This window comes from Macrobrachium rosenbergii, chromosome 5 (assembly GCF_040412425.1).
Source record: "Macrobrachium rosenbergii isolate ZJJX-2024 chromosome 5, ASM4041242v1, whole genome shotgun sequence".
Taxonomy (NCBI): Eukaryota; Metazoa; Arthropoda; class Malacostraca; order Decapoda; family Palaemonidae; genus Macrobrachium; species Macrobrachium rosenbergii.
The window spans coordinates 42,508,230-42,535,489 of record NC_089745.1 but is presented as its reverse complement, the minus strand read 5'-3'; the positions used below and the strand labels follow the sequence as shown (position 1 = coordinate 42,535,489).

Here is a 27,260-nt window from a genome sequence, read left to right as displayed (position 1 = left end):
TATGAATGACGCCCATGTGCCTGCTTGCGCATGAACACAAGCAGACTGAGTCACCTCCCCAAGCCTGACACTCTTCTCTCCTCCACTTATTAATTTTGGCATTTTCATTTTATTTTTCATGAGAATGGAACCTTTCCTCCGAATATATGCTCCTCTGGCGTTTTTGTATTATGTTTTTTTATATGAATGGAAGGTATAGTTCCTACGAATATGTAATTATGATTTTAGTTCCCACGAATATATAATTATATATTTTTTCTGACGTTTGAACGACATAGTATCTAGAATCTAGATCATGGGTTTAAATAATGGGACTGTCAAGAGTCTTGTTTCTGCAAATGGGGAACGGTAATAAATTCGTATATGGCGGAATAAAATCCAGAATCTGCGAAAGATTTGGAAACAATGGCTTCAATTGAATTTAAACGGAATCATAATGATCAATAAGATTAACAACTCATTTTCGAAATGCATCTGTATAGGCGTACTCATTACGTGGTTAGCCAGAATATGCACTCCCCCATTGAGTAATGGGTTATGAAATATTTACTTAGCAAGGAACTGATATATGAAATAGGTAACCAATGAAACTGCAAGATACGAAAGAAAGAAAGGGTCATTTATAGTAGGCACGTGCATTGTAGTTCTTCACAAGTCACCCCTTTGAGATCCATCCATTTTCTGTCATTCGCAATTTCAAATAGAATAGTTTGGGGTGCACTTTCTCGTGCCATCGCTTCTGTTTGGACGGCGAAACAAATGATGCTGTAAAGAATGTGACACATGGGAAGAAGTATTAAGAAAAAGAATCAGTATTCTTTTAACACTCGAGATAATGGGAGGAAAGATCTCGAGGCATGATAGGCTTGATAAATATGCGTTAGAAAGTGATAAACTGATGAAAATAATTTTGAAACGCGTCGCCTACTGTTCCATGTATGGATATTTTATGTCTGTGCGAAGTAATTCAGGGTTTAGATTTGATTTGAAATTTATACGAAATCGTATCGTTTTTAAGCACTTTGCTGGAATTGCGAGCTGTATAATTCAAGCCTAATTTCTTAACTTACTTTATTTAATACCCAAAGATTAACCATTACCTGGAGCATTTTATACCTAAAGATTAATCATATTAGGCGTATATATTATACACTCTCTGAAATAATCCGTGAGAAAAAGATATTACTTCTTAACATCCGAAATGTAATGCAACACAAGGTCATTGGTATATGGGTTGAAAAAGAAAAATAGCTAAAATATGAATAAGTGCTAACAGAAATTCCAAAAACGAACGAACCTTCAAGCTGTTTTGAACATGGAGAAAGTAATGAAGCAAGAGTGACATTTCAAAGATACATATGAGATATTTTCAGTCTTTATTTCCTTGATTTTTCTCTGAATAGAATGATAAATAGAAATGATATATAAACTATGTATAGAAAACGAGGAGGATTTTCATCTTGGAGTGAATCAGACTGACAGTGACTCCGACGTAAGAGAATAAAATGAGGAAAAGATTGATTTTTGAATCATCTGACTTGCGTGAGTCTTCCAAATGGAAGGAGAGATGAAAAGTCAGTAGAATACATTTCGAAAGAACGTTATGACAATGTGGGACAGATATTTACTGGTAGGAAAACTGATTGCTTTTCAAGAATAAACCCGAAACCCAGAACCCTTGACTAAGGCCGATTTGACGGCAACTCATGGTTGATCGAAGCAAAAAAAAACGAAACAGAGTGTGGCTGAAACGAAAGTAAACAAATAAATAAGTAAATAAAGTGATACGTCTGATTCTTGAAGAAGGATTATGTATAGGAGGTCGAGAAAACGAACGGAGGGAGAGAATTCTAAAGTATGTCAGTAAAATGTTAGGAACTATATCTGCTGTTCTTGAGAGTCCTGAATAATTGCAGCGAAGCTAAACGTCACCAATTGCGTATTTTTCCTACGCTGTTATTAATTATAATAAGTATATTTTATGTATTATAATACAAGACAACTCTCGTTTTTGTATAGGCTGCATCTTGAAATTAGATGAGATAACACTTTCAGTAGTTGCTTACTATGCTTATGGCGACTATGCAAATACAATTTTGGACACTCTCTCTCTCTCTCTCTCTCTCTCTCTCTCTCTCTCTCTCTCTCTCTCTCTCTCTCTCTCTCTCTGTTTAATATTAATCAAAAACTTGTACACTTTACTGGCAAGATGAAGTTAAACATTGTTACAACAAGGGCTTCATGTTTGATTTGATGAAACAAAATGAAGTTCAAAAAGTGTCTAACATTCGCTTCTGTAAACAACGGAACTTCTTCGAATTACTTTTTCTTTTGTGATGTGCCAAAACAGTTTTAAACAATTGAAATATAAAAAATTCTCATGAAATTATATTTTTCATGCTTTAATTTTCCGAAGAGCCTTTCTTTTCCCTTAGAAAAAGTGAGATATTACGGAAAAGTGCTCAGTAATCTGTCTGGTATATGCAGTACCAAAAGGAAATCGGGATTTCAGACATCGCCGTGATTAAAGTCTGTGCAAAACAGGAATTTACAAATAGTGCAATGATGTTTCATTATACTATATGATGCATATTTCCTCAATGCTATGCTGGCAATTCTGATATGATTTGGTTTATGTGATATTAACATATTTACTTGAGTTAGTACGTGAAAACTTAATTAAACTTAAAAGTTGAAAAGAAACTAAACAGGAAGTCAAAATTATAGGAAAGACTAATGAACATGAATCTTTTTTTTACATATAAATTTTTATCAAGCCTTGTGATTTATACTTGATGTTTCTGTATGAGGAAGGAACGGGAGGTGTGTCAAATGTTGTATGAAGGTACTTAGTTGAATATACAATTCAAACGAGAAAATTTAATGGGAGAGCCCAGAAACCTACTAAAAGAAGAGATCTAAAAAAAAAAAATTAGCAGCATTCACTAATCAAGGATAAAATACGCACGAGCAGAAGGATTATACGTTGATTTATAAGGTGGCTGACAACTCAGAGTACCAAGAACAAAAGAACAAAATATATATCTGAAATGAGAGAATATGAAATATGTCCGCATAGTAACGGTCTGTGTGTGTGTGATAAAATTAAAACCTCATGTAAGATTCGTTGTTAGCGGAACAGTTTAATATAAAGAGCACGTCACTTATAAAGCATCTCTGTACTACAGTACGCAGCAACCTTGCTTTAAGTACACGTTTATTAAAGCCGCCAGGGTCCAAGTAGAGATCTTGACGTTAGTACAGAGATGTTTGCTTTACGTAACAGTTTTTTTTTTCCAACCGTGATCTCATGTCTTGAGTTTTGTTAGATAAGAGTTTTGTACACAAAGTGTAAACGTTCTTTGTCGCATGTGTCAGATTATTTATTCATAATTTTAACGCTGAAGATTGCTTGGAATGTAAACGTTTATACCGCTATTTAAAAGTTAATTAGCTCATTTCACTGATGTTTTATTTACGTTTACGTATGAAATTGGGGCTATGCTGATAAGTTCCGTGTAGGCCAATCATTTGCTTAGTAAGAGATCTATAAGTTTTGAGTGTTTTGTGAGATGGGTTTCTATTATCCAGTTAACCATTTCAGTAATTACTAGGCCTACTTTATGACCTAACATCATTAGTTTTTAATTCATACCGGCGTCAATAACCTAGATGTTGTGACGCCAGTTTTAATAGCCGCAAATCAATCAATTATTCCAATTCATACCGTAAGCCCAGAAAGGGGGAGAGTTAAAGCGCATACAGAAATTACGTAAGCCCGCTGGCGTCTCCACAAGAGTCCCCTCGCCAGAGGCAACTATTGTAGAGCCGTTGGGGGTTATAACCCACCGCCGTCAGTCCTTGCTTTCTCTCCTCTTCAGACACGTGAAGGGGCGTCACGTGCCCCCACGGCCTTCGGGAAATTGGCGTCGTGCCATACACGACCTTGTTGCCGTATACATCTTAAGGGGGGAATGACAACCGATTCAGTGGGATATAATGTGGGAGTTGAATAGACCTAGATCTTATGGCCCACTGGGATGCGATACGAGGATTTTTTTTTTTTTTTTTTTTTTTTTTTGCAGGGGAATTGTGAGAGGACGTGACGATGAAATGAAATTTGAAAGGGAAGGCTTTAGCCCACCTGGGTGTGATTGTGGACTTATTGAAAGAGGCCCCGTATCGGGGTAGTGTCATCGGTGCACCTCAAGCGGTGCGCCGTAGCCATTACTTAAGGTTCTTTGCATCGTCCCCTCTGCCCCTAGCTGCAGCCTCTTTCATTCCTGTTACTATACCTCCGTTCATATTCTCTTTCTTCCATCTTACTTTCCACCCTCCCCTAACAGTTGTTTCATGGTGCAACTGCGAGGTTTTCCTCATGTTACACCTTTACAACCTTCTTTACTCTCAGCTTTCCTTGTAGCGCTGAATAACCTCATAGTTCCCAGCCTTTGGCCTTTGGCCTAAATCGTATTTTCCTTCCTTCCTTATGGAAAGTGGGGAGAATGGGAAAGATGTATGTGGTAGTGAATTGAAAGAAGTTGAGAATAGAAGATTTTGAATAAATCGCTTTACTACTGCGAACTGACTTGACTCAACTCAATGGCAAAAATAAATAAATAAATAAATAGAGTCACGGTATTTACCAAAATCATTCAATGCAGTAGAAGAACACATCTGACATAGAAGATGTTCGTCGTTTGTTGTTTTTGATCAAGCCGGCTTCATGCCAGCACGGGCTCTTGCTCCTAGAGCAGCCCGTAATATCTGACGTTTAAGACCTGGACTGCTGCTGAGGACGCTTCATAAGAGTAGATGCTTACGAGCTAAGTTCCTGAGTTGTGAGGTATATCCGCCGAAGAATTATGAAGCATAATAAAGGGTTGATAAGTGAGGAGAGAGAGAGAGGTTTTCATTCACCTCCTGTTTGGGTCGTTTTCGATAAAGAACGGGCAAATTTGCATAAGTGGAGATTAGATTGTGACATTCTCAGAAGCTGTTTACAAAATGGAGGGCTTCAGATTTATAGTAATTGCCACAAGGGTACTGACTACATTGTTTCATCTCGAGATAGCTGTAGGGAAATGCACACACACACACATATGTGTGTGTTTGTTTGTGTGTAAATATATATCTATCTATATATATATGTGTGTGTGTGTGTGTGTGTATGTGTATAAATTTGGTAGTAGTTCTCTTGTTGTCAGTTATCTTCCTTTCCAGTGTTTTGATTATAATTCACTCTTCATTGTTTTCATTGTACTCAAACATCAACTTCAGATATGCCCAAAAGTTATACTATAAGTCTTTCATGAAGACTAAAGGAATGGAGTCTATTAATTAGAATTAGATTTCCTTTTAAATTTATTTATTCACATTGTAAGGCTTATAATTTTAGTAACTAGGAACTTATCTTTCAAAAACTAATTGGTGTATGGCCCTCATCCTCTGATTATCATGATGTGAACTGATTTTCAAAATGCAAACTATAAAATAAGGCCAAACGAATGTGTATACTGCATATATGTGTGTGTGTATTTGTGTATATGTTTTTCAAAGGTCTTAAGTTTGATATTTGTATATTCTGTATTTTCTTTCATTTCTCTTGTATCTAGGCTCCTTGGGAATAAATACTTTGATATAACAATGATTAAGCTGAACACTTTATCCTGTAACTATAAGATTTTGCACAAAATGCTTGTTATGGATAATTATCCCCCTTAGGGGGCAGTGCCGTCAGTGCATCTCATGCGGTGCACTGTAGGCTTTACGTAAGGTTCTTGGCAGCGTCCCTTCGGTCCCTAGCTGCAACCCCTTTCATTCCTTTTACTGTACATCCGTTCATATACTCTTTCTCCCATTTTACTTTCCACCCGCTCCTAACAGTTGTTTCATAGTGCAACTGCGAGGTTTTTCTCCTGTGACACCTTGTAAACCTTCCTACTCAATTTCCGTTCAGCACCGAATGACCTCACAGGTCCCAGCTCTCGGCCTTTGCCCTAAATTTTATAGTCTATTCAGTATTCTCTATAGGTGATCATCAGATGATCTTTCTTATTAAATTATTTCACATTACCATTCCAGTAGCTTAAAGGATATAAAAACCGTAAACCTTTATTGCTTACAGCCGTGTTATTTCCGACCCGGCTTTTATAACTGGTGACGGTATCTCCGAACCGTGAGCGATAATCGGCTGCAATTTTCGCATAACTCCTCGTGATTAAATGCCGCGGCTCCCTTGTAATAAGCGAGAATGAAATCCTGGTTGATCGTCCCATTAATCCGGTTAATCCCTAGAACGAGACGCCGACGTTGTTCTCGGAAACTTCTTCATCTTCTTCTTCTTCTTCTTCTTCTTCTTCTTCTTCTTCTTCTTCTTCTTCTTTCTTCTTCTTCTTCCCGTTTTGTGTTGGTGATGAATGGATTCGAGCTCCTCGCTCTTAGTCCCTCGTCTAATTTTAGCTCGCCCGAACAACAAAAGGCCGAGTTGCTAGCTATAAGCAGTCAAAGCAGGAGTCCTGTTTACCAGATGTTTCTCTCTCTCTCTCTCTCTCTCTCTCTCTCTCTCTCTCTCTCTCTCTCTCTCTCTCTCTCTCTCTCTCTCTATTGTTTTACTACCTGTAATAAAAATGGCAACAAAATGTTATCCTAGAAATTTCCCCAAAGTGTTTGAATATAAAGCATGAAGTGTGTATGTATGTATGTATGTATGTATGTATGTATGTATGTATGTATGTATGTATGTATGTATGTATTGGATGGGTGACTATAAAAGAGAGCCAGTCGCTTAGGCATGTAAGCCCCTAGCACACTCATTCCATAAATATTGAACACTGGAAGGGATAATGCCCTGGCATTATATATATATATATATATATATATATATATATATATATATATATATATATATATATATATATATATATATATATATATATATATATAAATTATATAATCTCTTTGAAGTCACGCAGTGTACTGACCAGTTAGTACAAAAAGTGGACAGACTTTCAAGGTTTAACATTTTACAGATTTAGAACTGGATCGAAACGAAATTATTGAACTCGAATGTGTTCATTATGAACGACAGACTCTGCTGTTCCCTTTGTTATCATAAGAGGTTCATATTGCTGTTTTCTTGAATGAGTTAGGATGATGTCCTAAATGTTGCTTCGTTCCCGTTAATATAAATTTCTTGAGTAATCGATACCAGTATGTAAGATATTACATGTCACTGGTGCACTGTAGGCACTATTAATGGGTGTTTGCAGCGTCCCTTTGGTCCTTAGCTGCACCGCTTTTTAGCCTTTTACTTTACCTCCATTCCCACTTCCTTCTTCAGTCTTGTTGTTCAGCCTCTCTAAGGATGACTTCTTAGCGCAGCTATGAGGCTTTCTCCCAATTCCATCTTTAAATCCACTTACTTCATCTCCTCTATTTTCTGGATCTCTTCATCTTGCTGTCCAACCACTCCAACTCCCTCTTTTCACTGTCTTAAGCTCTGAAAGGCCGAAAGTATCCCAGTGCTTGGCTTGACATCCTTAATCGCATTAACTCAAATAGAAATGTTCGTCAGGAAAATAGATATCTGGGCTGTGGTACTATATTTAAACTAATCGTTTATGTGTTCAGTGTGAATTGTAAACAAGCATGCCTGTGTCTGTATAAGTCATTTAACCTGACTACATATTCCTTGCATCTGACGTTCAAGCATAGTAAGATACTTTGATGTTAGGCTTATATCTTTTCCCCCCTTTTTTTCTCGTGGATCATAATAATGACTTTTACGTTTTGCGAAAGTTAAAAGATCCTTTATTTTTTCCTCCGGTGTCACTTTGAGTCGAAGCTCTGAACCCGTTAGAATTACGAAAAAAGTCAAATGGGTTTGTGGTGTTTTTATCGGTGATTTATTTTTTTTACCCGAATTCTGATTTACTTTTCCCCTTGGTAGAAATTTTGCTCCATTCCTACCGATTGATTTCGATTTTGTTTCGGTTATATATATATTTTCTGTTTTTTTTTTCTACCATGCATAGTTTTGAAAATTTGATTTTTATAGTCAGCTGATAAGAAAGTTTAATTGCGTCAGAAAATGAGAATAATACACTTTATTTATCCGATGAATTATGCCTCAAATGGGTTCGAGAATCTGTCGCTTTCTGTGATAAACAATCTAGCAAGTATCTTTTAAAAGCATGCGATATCAAACGTGAAAGGCTTCCAAGAAGTATTATTGTCTAAACTGAAGTACCTTTCCGTTCTGTAGATCAACAACGAAATTCTTCAGAAGTAATGATCATATTTTTAATGTGTGTATTACTTTTCATTCCGTCTAGTTTACGTGGCACATTCGTTTTCAGTATTACCGAAGGCCTTCCTTTCTTTCCCCGTCAGTAAACTAATTAATTTGTTTACAAGGGACATACAACAACATCATGTTTACAACAGGAAGAGTTTTTTTCGATGATGTGTGATTTGAGATTGAGAAAGAATTGCCATCAGTAATGCGTAATTATAATGTCGTTAGACTAATTACCTCGAGTAAAGACAATTTTTTTTATTAATTTTTTCAAATGTTGTGCTTTAATCTTATAGTTTAATCGGTTGGGTAATAGGTGGCGTTAGTTATTTTTATCGTGGTACAAATGCCTGATATTGAGGAAGTCATTTTCTTTTTGTGAAAATATATATTTTATGATAATAACTTTTTTTCTGATAAAGTTAGCTCTTCGGGCACAAAGGCAAAAATCCTTGAGTCGTGATTCATGCATTTGTTTTAAGTTAAAACGGATCGTGAACTGTTACAACATTTCTTGTTTAAGTATTAAAAAAAAGATAATCCTAATAAAAACTTGATGATTTTCTTCGTATTATTTTCATTCTTTACTTGTGAATTTCCAAAGTTCAGTTTTTTTTTATATCATAAATTCACCATTAGGTACGTTTACATTTGGATGTTAATCATAATGAAGAACAACTGACATTGAGACATGAAGTAAAAACTTATTATAATAATAATAATAATAATAATAATAATAATAATAATAATAATAATAATAATAATAATAATAATAATAATAGCCTGCTTGCTTCTGTATATTTCGGGCTTTTTATGTTTTATACTAAATTTATTTAGCTTTAAATATATAAAAAAACGGAAATCTCATGAATAATTTCGTCAAAAGCCACGGGTCCTCTTTATAATTGTAAGATGTTCTCCTTTCAAATCTGTAAGTTAAATCTAGTGCGGTAACTTCCGCTTTTAAATCAGAGGATGGAGCATCCGAAGGAGATGTAGTAAGTTCGTGTTCATCTCCGTATTGTTATTGTTTTTATTTTAAAATCCATCTTACATTTGATTGATGAAGTTTCTTGTAAAGTAAATCTCAACTAGCTGGACTGGTGATTTTTCTTTAGATGCTGAGTCAGTTGGGATGAATCTTTTTCTGATTCCAGTTTAGCTGCACAGCTGATTCTTTTCTTGATCGTATGTCAGCTGGAGTTTCGATTCTTTTCTCGATCCCATGTCGGCTGATAGCTGACTTCTGTGTGGAATTCACATCATCTTGATTGCTGACTCTCTCCTTGATTTCAAGTCAGCTTAACTGACCTATTTTGTTTTGTTTAATCTATTTATTTATTTATTTTTTGGGTCTGTACGCAGTCTTCGGTTCAATACACTTTTAGAAAGCGAGAAGTATTGAATTTTCGCTCAAGCTCATTGTAATCTTCCATCCAGGGAGCATATACTTTAAGATTGCGTCTAGCCTATGATATAGGCCTTTGGCAGAGGCTGTAGGAGCGACCTCGTTTCTTGTTGCATCTGACCCAACTGGAAATTCTCCAAGAGGAGGTGTAGCATTTTTTTTTTATGTAATTGTCCCAGAGGGTTTTTTTATGTATTTCCCATACAGACGTTTTTAATTGAGAGCCGTATCTTAGTTAGCAGATTCCTTGAAGGACAATAGGATACAATATAAATAGAAGTTATTAATTGAAAGAGTCATATCTTAGTCAACAGATTCCTTAGCTCTAGAAGGACAATCAGGAATAGAGCTAGGGTCCCGTCCTTTGTGCTGATCAAAGATAATAGCATTTGCCAGTAACGTATTGATCTCATTTGTTTTAGAAGGTGATGCTAATACGAGTTGACCGATTCCTAAGAAAAGTAAATGGCATATTTTAGTAACGTTTTCAAGCTCATCTTATTTATTTTAGGTGTCGCTGATACGAGTTGAAAGATTCCTTAGAAAAGTAAATAGCATTTTTTTTTAAGTTCATCTTATATATTTTAGAAGACGTTGCTAATAAGAGTTGACAGATTCCCTTCCAAGTAAATAGCAATTTTTAGTAACGTATTGAGGTTCATCTCATTTATTTTAGGTGTCGCTAATATGAGGTGACAGATGCCTTCGCAAAGTTAATAGCATTTTCTAGTAACGTGTTCAAGTTCATCTCATTTATTGTAGAAGGTGTTGCTGAGTTAACAGATTCCCTAAGAAAGAAAATAGCATTTTCTTTGGTAACGTATTCAAGTTCTTCTTATTTATTTTGGTAGGTGTTGCTAATATACACTTTCTGTGCAGTAGCACGTATAATGTATGGAATTATCAGAAATGCACGCACAAGAGATCATTGACCGTAAATATATTTTAAAATTCCTTTGTTAACAGCGCGCTTCTCTTTGTCCTATCTACGAAGAAAAACGTTTACCCAGTATGTGGTGTAATTATGAAGTCTGGAAAAAATTTTTATTCTAGATATGTCACATTTCCTATTACGAGGTATTAAGAATGTAATCCTTATAATTAACATGTACAAATGATGTTTAAGCTCTTTCTGTTTCCACAAAGACGCGAATATCGTTAGCACAACTGCAATAATAATAATAATAATAATAATAATAATAATAATAATAATAATAATAATAATAATAATTCAGTCTCTTATAAGGAAGTAATAATTCGATAACAATGCTCTTTCTGTTTCCACAGATACGGGAATATCGTTTGCGTAATTACCATAATAATAATAATAATAATAATAATAATAATAATAATAATAATAATAATAATAATAATACGTCCTATAGTAATAATGATTCAATCTCTTATGAGAAGACCAGTAAATAACCATCAGTGCCCTTTCTGTTTCCACAAAGGAATATCGTTATCGTAACTGCAATAATATAATTATAATATAATGTTACTAATTAAAGCACATCCAGCATTTACGACGATTCAGTATCGTCAGCGCAACTGCAAGGCGACAGAGACATTCCTCTTCCCTTTGCAGCCGTAAAAGGGTTGATCAGACGCCACGCCCAGCTGCTGCTTTGACCCCAGCCTCCTCTCGGGCGGCGCCCCTAGCTTAGCGTAAAACGCGTCTCCCTTGTGGCGTTTGGGTGGGTTGGCAGAAGTGCATTGTTTAAAGTACATTTTATTCTTTTATCTGTTTGTTTTCTCTGTTATTATTGTCGGTATTATCATCTATACTGCTACCCTCTTTAGAGAGCAGAATGAGATGAGTGCAGTACATTGTGGGAAAAATACGTAAAATGAGAGAGAGAGAGAGAGGCGGGGGTGTGGAAACAAATAATTTAAAACATATGTATGTTATAGGTGTATGATGTTGTATTTATGAGAGAGAGAGAGAGAGAGAGAGAGAGAGAGAGAGAGAGAGAGAGAGAGAGAGAGAGAGAAATAACTTCGTCTTTGTTTACTGATGAATTCATAGAAAATGGGAAATATTACGTGTAATAACAGTGTAACACCTGTCCATGCGAGAACTGTGGTTTTAAGTAAGTTGAGGTTATATATTTTATTATAATTTGCTCTGAGAATAGTTATTCAAGTGCAGCTTTTTTCCCATAAATGTAAAAAAAAATTCATTGAAGGTCCATACACTGCTGCTCCATATCTAAAAAAATACATTCACCTGTCCGATTGCAGGAAATATATCTTAGATATCTAGAAGAAATGAAGAAAAATTTGACAAGCCCTGAATTTACTCGCATTTTTTCTTTCCTTTCCAGGTAAGGCAACTTTTCCTCCTCGAAAAGGATCTAAGGTGACATTTATCCTCTCCGAATCGGTAAGGAAAGAATCTGAAAACTCCTCGTTGCCTTGCAGTGAAAGTTCGCGGGTAACGGGCGAGACATTCTGACATTTTTATGTATTTCTTTATTATCTGGTCAATTTCTGGTGTCTTTTGTTCTCATTCTTTTTCCACCGATAATTTCGCCCGGTCAGTCTTCTGGGGATTATATTGGTATATTTCTGTACCTATTTATTTCGTATTAATTATTTGACGAAAGTGAGTGTTGAAAATTAATACACTGCGTTAAGTTTTAATGGCGTAGATGTAATGAGTTCTTTTATATCCGTGTGGACCAGAAGTAAAAGTTTTTTTCAAACAATTTATGTTTGTGCGTACCCTGCATTCTTCAGCAGGACTCCTGTTGATTTTGTACCATAAACATCTGACTAGTTATTTGTAAATCATTAATCTTTGAGACTGAAAAGGAGAATCGAATAGATTCCCGAAAGCTCTCTGTAGAGATTTATTTTTAAATATATGTGCCCGTACATGACTGTGGATTTGTCTCCACATTAGTCTTTCTTAGAATGCATATATGTTGTCCCAAGCCGTATATTTTGTAGAGACTATATTTTTTTAGTTACTGAATAATATATATAAACGAGATAAAGAGGAACAGCGAGTTGCGTATATCTAGACAGGTATATACGCACTTGTTGCTAAGACCCTCCTGCGTATACGTAGCTTGACGCAAGGCCCTTGGCTTGATGATTCCAAAGTCATAAACATCTCGGGTTCTTTGTTCCCACATAGAGAGAGAGAGCGAGAGAGCCTGCCTATTGATTCCTTTCTCCTGGAGATGGTGCTGGGTGGTGGGGGTTGGGGGAGGGGCGTTCTATGGTGGTCCCTCTCGCTGCCTCTACTTTCTCTATATCCCTACCTTCTCTTCAGCTCAGGGACGGTACTGAAGTCCCTCCCCTGAATTCGGTGGTCCAGCCCTTTTCCGCTGTTTACTATAGCCAGCCATTTGGGTATTCGAAGGAGAGAGAGAGAGAGAGAGAATTTTGGTATTCTATCGAGGCAGACAGACAGACAGACAGATTGCCATTTCAGTATTCGAACAAGAGAGAGAGAGAGAGAGAATGAATGAATGAATTATTTTGAGTTATCTGGCGTAACGAGAGAGAGAGAGAGGGAGAGAGATAGATATACATCGCTCCGAAATATTTAAAATTCAGTCCCACGCCTGCCTTTGTGGTTGACTATACTTCCTTCCGTTCTAATTGAGACGAATCTTCCATTAACCTTAATTACATTATTACTTTCACTTGCGTTACTTTTACTATCACTAATCTTTTTTTTATATTTTTGTTTCCATTTTCCTCCCTTTTCCTCGTGTACCCTCTTAAATAAATAGAGCATCCTTTGTTTTCCATTCTTTTTCCTTTCCCAATTCCAGTTCCTACCGATTCCATCTCCTATCACTCCTCCACCCGACTGTTTTCTTCCTCCTCCTCCTCCTCCTCCTCCTCCTCCTCCTCCTCCTCCTCCTCCTCCTCCTCCTCCTCCTCCTCCCTGGGTCAGTTTTGGGGACGCTTGTCTAGACATCAAGGGGGTCGGTCGAAAAGGGGATGGGTCCTAGATTTGTGTGGTGGGGGGCTGGGTCATGAAACGCCGTTAAAATGGTGTATACAAATGTAGGGTGCGTCGACTATTACGTAGTACAAGTTCTTGCTCCTTATTCATGTCATTCTTGACGCACCCTGTTTTTTTTTTCTTTTTTTTTATTCGACTACTGATTTTCTTTTATGGTTTTATCCTGCAGTAATCATAATGGACATATGTGACTTATTTTTCCAGGTCGTCGGTCTCTTAGCTTTTGTAGATACGATGATGCAACTTGACCGTTAAACAAAGGAAGCATTGTTGTCAGTGCACAGTGGATGATGCTCTTTATTGTTCTAGTCTGTTGTCTTTTTTTCCGAGGAATTCCTAATTAAAATCAAGCTCATATTCACCTTAGCATTTCTATTATCAGGTACTTTTTCATTTTCTTACTTCAGTTACAACGGTTTATGTCAGAATTTAGAAATGAAACGCAAAAAAAGATGAAAGGAAATTTTGGGTGTCAGACGCCTGTTGCTATGGGACGATAGTGATGCGTATTGCCGAGGTTCGAGTAAATGCGACGTTCATTGACCCCACCTTTCGACATGAATGGCCCTCTGATAGGAAGTGACACAGATGTTCGTCCCGTAATATAGTTATGCCGTTCAGATAATGGTAATTCATTTTGCCGATCTGTACCGAAACTTTGTGTCAGTTCATTTTTGGAATTGCTACGCATCTGACAATTCATCCTATCAAAATTTGTCTTATTAAAGTATTCCTGGAGTCTTGTGTGACGCGCAAATTTTTGAGACTCGTAAACATCTTACAATTCATTCTTTCAAAATTCGTCTTATCGTAACATTCCTGAAGTCTTATGTGACACGCATATTTTTGTGATTCTCAAAATTCTTACAATTCATTCTTTCAAAATTCGTCTTATTAAAACATTCCTGGAGGGTTTTATGGCACTCCAGTTTGTGTGATTTTTAAACGTCTTACATTCAGTCTTTCAAACTTTGTCTTTTTCAAACATTCCTGAAGTCTTATGTGACAGGCAAATTTTTGTGATTCTTAAAATTCTTACAATTCATTCTTTGAAAATTCGTCTTATTCAAGCACTCCTGAGCATAGTTCAGTTTTCTCTGGAATGACCAACCTTACTATGATTCCTGAAATAGCTTTAAAATCAGTGCAATGTTCTCTCGAACGAAATCCCACGAGGAAAAATGCAAATGACATTCCCGAGAAATAACGCATAAATGTTTCTCCATGTTCGAGTGTTGACGAACATAAAATCGTGTTTATCCTGAACGCGTGCTTCTTGACACATTCACTTATTTCCAAGGATATTCTGAGTTATTTTAAGGAAGGGATTTGATGTTGACGTCGAGAGAGGAAAGAGGATCTCGACTTCACCCGTCGAATCCTTTTGATCACCGTAGTGCGTCAGAATTGTTTTTGCATGATATACTGAGAATGACTGAGGCGTTTTTATGTTTTCCACTTCTTGATATTATTGGACACGCAATGCTCGCCCTTTACTTTTCTTATGAACGTCTATACTAGTATTTAGTTTCATCATACAATACAGGCATCACATTTTACTATCTTGTAAACTGTTCGATTATGAAATTTGAGAGTTCAAATTGATAACGAACGTAATTAGTCGACAGAGAACATTTTAGTGGAGTGTTCACATACTAGCACCTTACGCCCATATGCGTTTTTTTTTTTTTTTTTTTTTTTTTTTTTTTACCTGCTGGATACTGATCTCCGAAAAAAATCAGTTGAAATGGTGTTTCGTCCGGGACAGATCATGAGAAAGATTTGGCACTGGAAATCCATGAGGGAGATTTGCGTAGAAAATCCATGAGGGAGATTTTGCCCAAAAAATCCGCTAGAAAGATTTTACGCAGAAAATCCATGAGGGAGATTTTTTCCTAAAAAAAAATCCGTGAGAAAGATTTTACGTAGAAAATCCATGAGGGAGATTTTGCCTTAAAAATCCTTGAGAAATATTTTACGTAGAAAATCCATGACGGAGAGTTTGGGTAGATAATCTGACGAACATTTTGCGTAGATAATCCACGAGGGAGATTTTGGGTAGAAAATCCGTGAAGATTTTATGTAGATAATGCGACGAAGATTTTGCGTAGAAAGTCCACGAGGGAGATTTTGCGTAGAAAATCCATGAAGGAGATTTGGCATGGAAAGTACTTGATGGAGATTTTGCACAGAAAATTCATGAGGGAGATTTTACCTAGATAATCCATGAGGGAGATTTTGCGTTGAAAAGCCGTGAGGATTTTGTGTAACTCGCTTCCATTTCATTCAGACTTTCCTTTCTGTGGGTCCGGAGTGCGACCAGAGTGTCATTAATTAAAACAAGCTGTTCCTAAAAAAGTTTAGTGTTTACACACAAAGGTGCTTACATACAAAGGTGTGTATGAACACTAACTTTCAGAGGGATGGTACCTGGATGGCGCAGATTATAAATACTTATTTTATGAGAGTGAAGTGTCTTTTCCATTATAATAAAACAATGAATGGATTGTTTCTTGCTTCCAGCTTTTCAATGAGTATTAGAATAATATTCTCCATGGGTAGGCAAACAAATAAACAAGCAGACAAGCTGCAAAAGAAAGACAGTAACTTTCGTAAATCTAACTGGAGTTATATTATCTGATTTGCATCCCCAGTAACACCGTAATTTATATGCTTGTATTTAAGATGACACAAACATTTTTCGAATTATTTCAAATCAAATTGTGGAGATAAATTGAACATAAGGTCATTTTAACATACCTACCGGTATCGATCACTTTTAAAGGAAAGGGAAAAAAGAACCAATCTCTTTTTCACACAACTAAGAACATTGTCCCACGGTCTGACTCGGCCATTCATGGAACCGAATATCTACAGTATGTGTTTAGTCAAACCGTGCCTATGGAAAGTTTACTCCAGATTGTTTCCATCCCATAGAACACAGAGCCTGTTTCTCCTTGTCAGTAGCGGATCCAGGGCACGTGCCCCCCATCTTGAAAAATAATGACAAAATAATAATAATGAAGATTTGGATGATAATAATAACATAAATGAGAAATAAAAAAAATGGGGAAAAAATTAAAATCTATTATAGAAATAATAAAATTTTGAAAGAAATAATAATAACAATTATATATGTATTATATACATATATATATGTATGTATATACGTATTTATATGTATATATGTATGTGTATGTATGTATGTATGTATGTATGTATGTATGTGTATGTATGTATGTATGTATAATATGAAAATTGGTGCCGCCCCCCACGAAATTTTTCTGGATCCGCTAGTGCTTGTCTCATTCTTTTCATTGATCTACTAAAGTTCATGGATATGCTGTGAATAGAGATTGCTTTGATATATCCTTTAATTTGCGGAAGAGCATAGACACACTATTGATAGTTATATTTTTATGAAATTGAAGTTAATAACCATTGGTCGTAGTCAGTTATCTAATCATTATGTAGTGAGATATAACAGATTCATTTACTGTGCTTTCACGATCCACATTTCGGTTGCATTTTGCTTGTCTCTGCTCCTATAGCATTTGCTTATGCTGCCTATACCTATATCTGGGGAAAATTGGATGCTACTGGTAAAGGAGTAACGCAATTTTTTTTTTCGGTAAACTCCAGTTTATATCGCCTAAAATAATTACGAGGTAATAGCGATAGCAAAGTTCATCGACCCTGGCCAAAACAAATACAGTCTACGTAATTTTATATATTTATATATATATATATATATATATATATATATATATATATATATATATGTATATATATATATATATATATAGACAGATAGATATATATATCTTTTCATCTATTGTCTGCACATTGTATAGAAGTCGTGGTATAAGTTCTTTCATTGAAGCCGACAGAGTTATTTTCCATTCGCTTTGTGTTTACTTTTGCGGTTTTCTTTAATCGAGTCAGGAATACAGTGCGAACTTACACGAGAATGATTTTGGCTGGGATAATGCTGTGTGAGATACAGTGAAAACTGCGAAACGAGAATAAAAGTTGGAAATCCAGAGAGAGAGAGAGAGAGAGAGAGAGAGAGAGAGAGAGAGAGAGAGAGAGAGAGAGATTCATTACTAAAGTCTGATGCCAAGAGATATATAGAAAGAGACTGATTCAGTACTGTAACTAGAGAGAGAGAGAGAGAGAGACTTGATTTTTAATGTAGCTGAAACCTGATGTAAAGAGATAGAGACCTATTTAATACTTTAACGAGAGAGAGAGAGAGAGAGGGAGGAGGAGGAGGAGGAGGAATGAGGCAACAAAGCAAGAGGTATATTTTCGTCATTACCAAGAGAGTCTTTTGTGTTTACTCGATCAAATACGTAAAGATGTCTTCCCCTTTTAGCTTAGCGTCGATTGTTGTCAGATGATTACAAGGTTAGATGAAGGTAAGCCAGGCGGAAGTTTGGAATAACACTTGGAACGGAAGTTTTTTCCCCCAGGTGAACGCACAGAATTGTGGTGTTTACTTTTTCCTTGCCGATTCTTTGACGTGAGAATTTATAAAGATAGTGTGTATATATATACTGTATATATCTTTGTATATATATGTGTGTAGTATGTATATGTATTGTTTGTATATATATATATGTGTGTGTGTATGTATGTATGTATGTATGTATGTATGTATATACTGTATATATATATATATGTGTGTATATATATGTGTAATATATATATATATATATATATATATATATATATATATATATATATATATATATATATATACAGAAAGACTGGTCACCACCACATTTATACATTAACTGCTGAATCGTGTAAAAAAAAAAAACTGTGCAGAGAGCTGCCACAATACTAGCTGCTTCGCAGGCTCATCAGTAGCGCATCAAACCTCCCTACATACAATAAGCCACTAACCTTTATCCTGCCCCCACTTTCTTTCCCTATTTCAGGATAATAAGGTCCTTTCCGCTGCCTTTTCCACACTATCTGCCGAGCTTATATAGGTCCTTCTCTTCTCCTTCCTCCTAACACTTCCGAATTATACGTTCTTATCACCAATCTGTCGTTCTCCAGTCTCTCCAAGTGACCAAACCATCCAGAAACACAATTATTTTCCCCTCACCAGCGTTAATCTTTCTTCCACTTCTACATATATCCACTTCTCCATATATCACATTTTTCATCACTCTACTTCTTCTAAGTATACATGAAATTTATCTTAACAGCCTCAAAATTTTTCATTTATTCACATTGAAAATCTGCACATGATTTCCATAAAGGAGAGTAGGTTCAGCAATTCCATCAGACATTCTTATCTCCACAATTCCTTGTACACATCCTGCTGTCTTCCTCTCTTTACCTATTTGTGACTTGCTTCTCTCGCCATACCGTCATCCGTTTTCTTTACTCCCAGACACCAGCACGAATCAGCTGCTTCCATTCTTCCTCCATTCATATTTTCATTCATTGTTCTATCGTCCTGATTTCTATTTACCATGAAAACTTTACTCTTCCTCACATTTACTCTCAACTTTCTCCTCTTGCATACGCTTTCAAACGCTTTCACTAGCTTCTGGAATTTCTCTTCACATCCCAGACTAGTATAATATCTGCAAACCTCAGCTTTCTCCGATCCATTCACGACCTCCTTTTTAATCCTACAGCCTACACATACATCCTTTTTAATCCTACAGCCTCTACATACATCCTTTTTAATCCTACAGCCTATACATACATCCTTTTTAATCCTACAGCCTCTACATACATCCTTTTTTAATCCTACAGCCTATACATACATCCTTTTTAATCCTACAGCCTATACATACATCCTTTTTAATCATACAGCCTATACATACATCATTTTTAATCCTACAGCCTATACATACATCCTTTTTAATCCTACAGCGTCTACATACATCATTTTTTAATCCTACAGCCTCTACATACATCCTTTTTAATCCTACAGCCTATACATACATCCTTTTTAATCCTACAGCCTATACATACATCCTTTTTAATCCTACAGCCTATACATACATCCTTTTTAATCCTACAGCCTCTACATACATCGTTTTTTAATCCTACAGCCTATACATACATCCTTTTTAATCCTACGTCCTATACATACATCCTTTTTAATCCTACGACCTATACATACATCCTTTTTAATCCTACAACCTATACATACATCTAATATTCTTTCTTCGACTTCTCACATCACGATATTCATAAAAATATTAAACAGCCTTCAGAGATACAACACACCTATGTCTCAGACCTACTTTTCCACGAAACCAGTCAATCTTACATTTACCTATCTTGACACACGATTCATCTCGATCATGAAAATTGTATATGACCCTCAACAACTCACCTTTTATACCATACACCGTGAACTACCTCCAAGCAATTCCTCGTTATTGATTTTATTATGCACCCTTTTTTATAGGCATTCATACCACGTACAGTTTTTCCTTTATCACACTGTTCTTCTGCCATCATTCTCTCTCTCTCTCTCTCTCTCTCTCTCTCTCTCTCTCTCTCTCTCTCTCTCTCTGAAGAAGAAGCAGCACAATTTTCATCCATAAAAGGAAAGTTAACATCATTACGAAAAGCAGCGCGTGGCGAGTTTCGTTCCTCAAAAAAAATGTTCGTAGGGGAAAAAAAATATCGTCGAGTAAGAATGACTGATTTTTCATAAAGGAAATTACTCCGAAAGCTAACGTACATTTTGAGGACATTAAGAATTCTTTGGAAGGTTTTGAAACCAGTCTTTGGCTGACAAAATATCGTAAACCTTTGGTAAATTTTAATGTTAGTCTTCATCTGGCAATGCTTGAGAAATCTTAGGTAGTTTTAATGTCAGATTTCACCCAAGGATTTGAGAATTCTCTTTTTTTTTTTTTTTTGCCTTAAATTTCTTCGGGAAATGTAAATGTTAATTTTCAAATATTGATGTCAATTCCAGTAGATTGAATGTAAGCTACCATGTGCTTAAAATGTATATGGTAATATATCCAATATTTAAGGTCTCTCTCTCTCTCTCTCTCTCTCTCTCTCTCTCTCTCTCTCTCTCTCTCTCTCTCTCTCTCTCTCTCTAGGTCATCCCTTCCATAACAGATCGCGGGGTCCTTTTTTTTTTTTAGTACAGAGCAACGCTATTACATAAGTAACAAGTTGCGTAACTGTTTTTTTCCAGTGGAATTACATAAGCAAAAAATTGCGTAACAGTATTTTTCTTTTCTTCGCCGTGTCCGGTCCTCCCCGTCTATAGCGCCCTCCTCAGCTCTCTCTCTCTCTCTCTCTCTCTCTCTCTCTCTCTCTCTCTCTCTCTATTCATAGGACCCTCATTACAGTCCCTTATCTCCGAAATTTTCCCATTATATAAACTAAGACGGCATTAAGATTTCATTTTCTTGGAGGCAGTTCCTTTCTTAAGAGTAAGAGGTACGTTCATTAAGACGCTCATTCATTTTCACGAAGGGCACGTTCAATTTTTAGGGGAGCGCGTTCTTTTTTTATCAATACGCATGTCCGTTTTCTTTAGGAATGCGTTCGCCTTCTTAGGACGCGCGTTCTTTTTTTTCCGAATGAGCAAGTTCATTTATTTTAGATTTGCATTCATTTCCGTAAGACAGGTGACCTTATTCGATGATTAAATATTTATTGATTTATTTTTTTTTCATTGTTTTATCCTCAAAAACTCGTTTTCTTAATTTATCTATTATTGGAAGGTTTGTTTATTATTAATGAGTAGAGATTTACTGTCAAATGTAGTTCTTACAAGTAGTGTTCGACTGTAAACAATAGGAAGATTTGTTGTCCTTTGTTGCGTGTCAATTCCTTCCAGTCCCAAGGTTTTCCAGAATTGAAACCTTGGGTGAGTGAGGCCAGGGCCGGGCAGGGGTAACCGGAAATTCAACTCGGCATCATTTTCTTTTTTACATTTTCTGTTACCTTTTGTATCCATTTTCTGTTTTCATTTCCTGTTTTCGTTCGAGTGTCCATTTTCTATATCCATTTTCAAAGTCTAATCTCATTTTCTATTGCCATTTTCTAGACGCATTTTCTTTTAACTCTCAAGAGAGGTTTCTCGGACCCCTCGGCTCTCCCGAGATTGCACCAGAATGCCCGCGATGGCCATTAGCTGTCGTGAGACGTCAGTTAATGGTATTAAATCAGTCAGTCGCATTCGAGTGCTTCGTTTTGAAAGTTCAGACCAGTTTCCGGAGACATCAGATCTTGGTTTTAACCAGTTTAACTTCTTGGTAATTCTGTAGGGTCCAGAACCAGTAAAAATATTTGTGTAATTTTTCTTCATGTTCTTATCACGAGTCGTATTGTATTTAATATTCATTTATCTTTTTATCTTTTTTTTTTTTAACAAAGACCTGATTTACAAGAAGCTGCAGTCGTATCTGGGTCAAATTGACATTCTCAGAAATCACCCATAGCATCAGAGGTAAAGAGAATTTTGGATTCCGCTCATTTAGCCCAGAAACATCAAAGGCTCTGCATGACGCAGTATTGCGACATTTTTCCATATTAATAGATAATGTGCAAATGTCTATTTACTTATTAACATGTTAATTTATTTTTTTCTTTTTCAATAAGTAATCTGTACTTTCTTTATTTCCCTTTAACTCCTGTTACCTCTTTCTGACGAACGCCGAACATCATATTTTTAGAAGCTTGAATTTCAAGTCATTGGCCCCTGCATCGGGCTTGTTCCATATGAATAAGGTTCATCTTCTGTATAATAATAATAATAATAATAATAATAATAATAATAATAATAATAAGAAGAAGAAGAAGAAGAAGAAGAAGAAGAAGAAGAAGAAGAAGAGGAAGAGTAATGCGAATAAAAAAAAAAACTCCTCTTCACGTACTGGGACTATTTAATTGATAGAATGAAGGATGGGAGTGCGGTGTCAACAGCGGCCGTATGGAATTTTTCTCCCCAATGAAAAACACGCGAAGAATGTGTGTGTGTGTGTGTGTCTGTGTGTGTGTGAGAGAGAGAGAGAGAGAGAGAATAACGTAAAATTTTTAAGTTCCAGTTTCCTTTGCATATCCCTTTGTCCTCGGTAAGGGAATATGCTAATGGCACCCAGTTGCTTTGTTTCATTCATAACCGGAGGCAATTGTTCACGCCAGGTTCTGAAAGATTCATTAAAAAGAATGATAGTATTAGACCATTCCGTTCAAAACAATGTTCCGACAGGGGAGTAATCAAATATTACATTGTCCAGGAACAAAGAGACATTACAGGGAAGAACAAATCCTACAGCTCATGAACAGTGAAAGTAAAGAATTCTCGGAAAAGCGATTCTTAAATGTTATATTAAATGTTTATACTCTCAAGTACACATCTCCGTCACAGTAGCATTGCTTTTCTTCATTAATAGAAGAGGAAAATGCATCTGAATGAAGTGTTTGAGTATCCATTTTCAAAGAAAGATAACAAAGGAAATAAAAACAAAAAAGGGTACGAGAATTCCAGCCTTGAGGTCACTGACCTTTTTTCGTTCCCAGGGAACTGAAAAGTACCAGAAGTGACCCCTGGTAGAAACGGCGATTCTTCTCACTTCTAAGGACGGAATTTTCATCTCGGTTTTCATATCTCAAGTTTTACAGAAATTTCAATAAAGAAAAACCTTTGTCTCGAGGGGTTTTCATTGTCTTTAACAAAGAAAACATCAAATACTTTGGGTACACCGTAGTTGACGAATTTTATGAAAGAAACTTCAAGCATGAAAGGAATAATAATTGTCAATTTGAGTGTTTATTCAGTCCGATCTTTCACGAAGATTTTCCTTAATATCAACGGTGCCTGTACATTCAGTTTTTCGTGTCATTTTTTCCTCAAAAACACTACGACCCAGCATATCACCAGATTCGAACGCAATACTGTATGACGGGAGTTTATTAAATATATATTTTTGACCCCTTCGTGTAAATCAAAGTCCGGGAACGATGTGTAAGATTTAAAAAACAAGCAAAAATGCGCCGAAGTTTCTTCGGCGCAACCAAGTTTTCTGTACAGCGTATACTGCTGTATGAAACTCTCAGCCACGGCCCATGAAACTCTCAGCCGCTGCACATGAAACTTTCAGCCACGGCCCGGTGGTGGACTGTGTTGTTGGCACCTATAGCGGTGCCAGACGCATGATCATGGGTAACTTTAACCTTAAATAAAATAAAAACTACTGAGGCTAGAGGGCTGCAATTTGAATATGTTTGATGGCAGCCCTCTAGCTCAGTAGTTTTAAGATCTGAGGGCGGACAAATAGTCTTCTCAATAGTTTTCTTTTACAGAAAAATAAAACCTTGTCCTGTTATTTATATCGAAGTTAACCGTAGTTAAGAATAAAAGCAGTCTAGTCATAAATTCTAATGTCCACATTGTAGATACTGTAGTTTTGTCGTAATGCTGAAGCAACTACCTAAAACTATGTAGTTTTTAGTGTATCCAGGACAAAAACATTCAATTTTTTTGTTTTTAATGTCACCTTCTTTCATTATTTTTGACCCAGTTTTCCCCCAAAATGATATCTTATAACTTATAAAAAAAAACAAGTTATGATTTACAATGCAACATCAGACATGTCTGGACTACGCAATAAAATACCGTAACGCTGATGTTCTTATAATTTCCTTTGTTTTCATTATTAGCAATGTCTTCGTATCTTCCTTTACTTTTTCCTTTAGAACTATGAAACCGCCTAAATATCTTCGTTGTCTTCTCTCGTCGGTAAATCAAAGAAAGATAACAACATTCCATATGCTCCATATGTTTGATAACAGGAAGGATTTCCGGTTTCCAACGGGGATTTATTTTGTAATGTCGAAGTTACAGAGATGCACGGCTGATTCATTACTGAAACCTCCCTTGTTAATGAATTCACGTATCACTTCATTATGACATGTCATTAAGTGACTCATTATATGGCATTGTTTCCTTGTTTTCCTTAATAATTTCTTTTTTTATTGATGTGATGTTTATATAGACCTGTCTGTTCGTGTACTGTTGGACCTCTCTCTCTCTCTCTCTCTCTCTCTCTCCCAGTAAATCGGTCTCTAAATCTCTCCCTGTTGACATTAGTTTTCAGTAATAAATCAGTGTTCTCTCTCTCTCTCTCTCTCTCTCTCTCTATGGTATTAAACCGGTTTTTCTATCTCTCCCTGCTGACATCAGTCTTAAGTAATAAGTCAGCGTTCTCTCTCTCTCTCTCTCTCTCTCTCTCTCTCTCTCTCTCTCTCTCTCTCTCTCTTTTGACATCACATTTCAGTAATAAATCAACCTCTCTCTCTCTCTCTCTCTCTCTCTCTCTCTCTCTCTCTCTCTCTCTCTCTCTCTCTCTCTCTCAGGTCAATGAAAGCAATAATTAATGTTGGGTCATAAATCGAAGGTAGACTTGACGAAAAATGTACGAGTAGTAGTAGTAGTAGTAGTAGTAGTAGTAGTAGTAGTAGTAGTAGTAGTAGTAGAAGAAGTCATGTGGTAGGTGAATAGGGGATTTCAGGCCGCGTCTGCATCGAGGGGTTATTTGAAGGTCGCAGGAGATCAATGCTTGTGGCAGATATACGTCCTGTTTGTTAATTTTAAAAAAATTTTTGTTCTGTTGGTTTTTTCTCATTTATTTTATTCTCTTTTTTTAATTTTTTCATTCTTTCTGAGGGGAATTTTTGAGTGCGGAAGATTTACATATATATATATATATATATATATATATATATATATATATATATATATATATATATATATATATATATATATGTATATATATGTATATATATATATATATGAGTGTGTGTCTGTGTATACTCATATTTATATATATATTTGTTTTATTTATTTTTCGATATTTCAGGTTTTGCAGATAATTATTGATTAGTGATTAAGAAAGTGTTCTGTGATTTCCATTTCTTAATTTTCATAGTGAACTTATGTTAATTTGGTTTTCTCGATTTTGTAGGTAACTACTGATCACCGAAGGGTATTATCTAATTTTTTTAATTTTTTTATTTCTATTTTTTATTTCCATTCAAGTTGGTCCAGCCTAGGAACTTCTGAATTATTTTCATTGTTATCTGTTCGTCAGTTTTCATGTGAGGAATTTTTTTATGTGCATTATGGCGTTTTTAAAATGATATTCATAAATCGTGATCCAATATAAATAAATTACACCACGTTCAGTCTTGACGACACAGCTTTCAAAAAAGCATTTATATTTTGAACGTGCTTTTTATTATTATTATTATTATTATTATTATTATTATTATTATTATTATTATTATTATTATTATTATTATTATTATTATTATTATTATTACGTATTCGATCTAGAACAGTCTCGTGACTATTGTTAAAACTCATTGCCTTGACAAAAATTGATAGATTATTCAAAACATTTTGTTATTCGTGTGTTGTGTCCTCGTGCTCGTAAGCAATATCTCGGAGGCATGGAAAGGTGGCTTCTAGATATCTATTGCGTATACACGTATGCGTTATCTTGACGAGACGGGGGCGGGGGGGAGAGATGGTGGTTGGTGTGTGTGTTTGCGTGAAGGGGTGGTGGAATGTTTGGGTTGGGGATGGGGGTGGGAGGGGTCGTAATTCCCTTTCGGCCTGTCTCCTTTAATTCGAGCTGCTTTGAGCGAGAGCGGGAACTCAAAAGGGCCGTTTCAGAATTCCGCAGTTTTACGTAAATCTTTTTTTCTCCCGTGTCGAGAGCCGGCGTCTTTTACGTAATTCGATTCACGTAACTGTCGTGAGATGGAGTCGAAAGTTGAGAGTCGAGATCGAGATAAAAGATGCCAGAGTGATAAAAGAAGTTACTGAACTTCCTCTTCTCAGATAGATCTTTTGGTCGTGATCGACACGCCTTCCGAATCACCTTCTTCACCGTACTACGATCTACCACAGTAGACTACCTACCAGTTGCGTAATTCAGTGTTTTGGGTACGCAAACCCGGCTTCCCCCCCACCCCTCCCCATAATTATTCAAAGATTTTTACTTTAAAAGGGATATTAACGTTAAAAAAAATTTTATGGTGTCAATAACAATTAATTTAGGCTGTCTTTCACGTCAATATGTATTTTAATACAAACTTGAATTTCTGAAATTAGCTTTAATTTTCACGAAGTCATCTTTATGTTTTAGCGTCGTTATATTTTAGTAATTGCAAATCTCTCAGGGTCGCTCCTGCCATGAGTTTCAGAAATTTTGAATTATCCTCACACATTTCTGTATAATTGTATTGAAGGAGAAACAGCTGCCACAAACAATGTTCTGTCTGGTCTTCAGACCCCATTGTGACCGATTACCACTTGCATCAGGCTCCTAAAGTCCATTGCAAGTTATTTTAACGCTTGGTTTATCTGCCTCGGCCATTAGTATACAAGGCTTCATCATTGTCAACTAGCCTCATTATATTATGATAACAAAAAAGATGACCTACTTTGTCAGAATTAAGCTATAAATTAACCTAATGAATTACTGGTCTTATTTTTTGCCCATTAATTTTATTCTCGCGTTATGCGACCGGTATACAGTGAAAGTTAT

At 36.0% G+C, this 27,260-nt stretch overlaps 1 protein-coding gene across 1 annotated transcript in view; it reads left to right on the top strand.

The window, feature by feature from the left end:
• LOC136838721 (uncharacterized) overlaps window positions 1-27,260 on the top strand; it is a 418,623-nt gene that overhangs the window by 207,763 nt on the left and 183,600 nt on the right.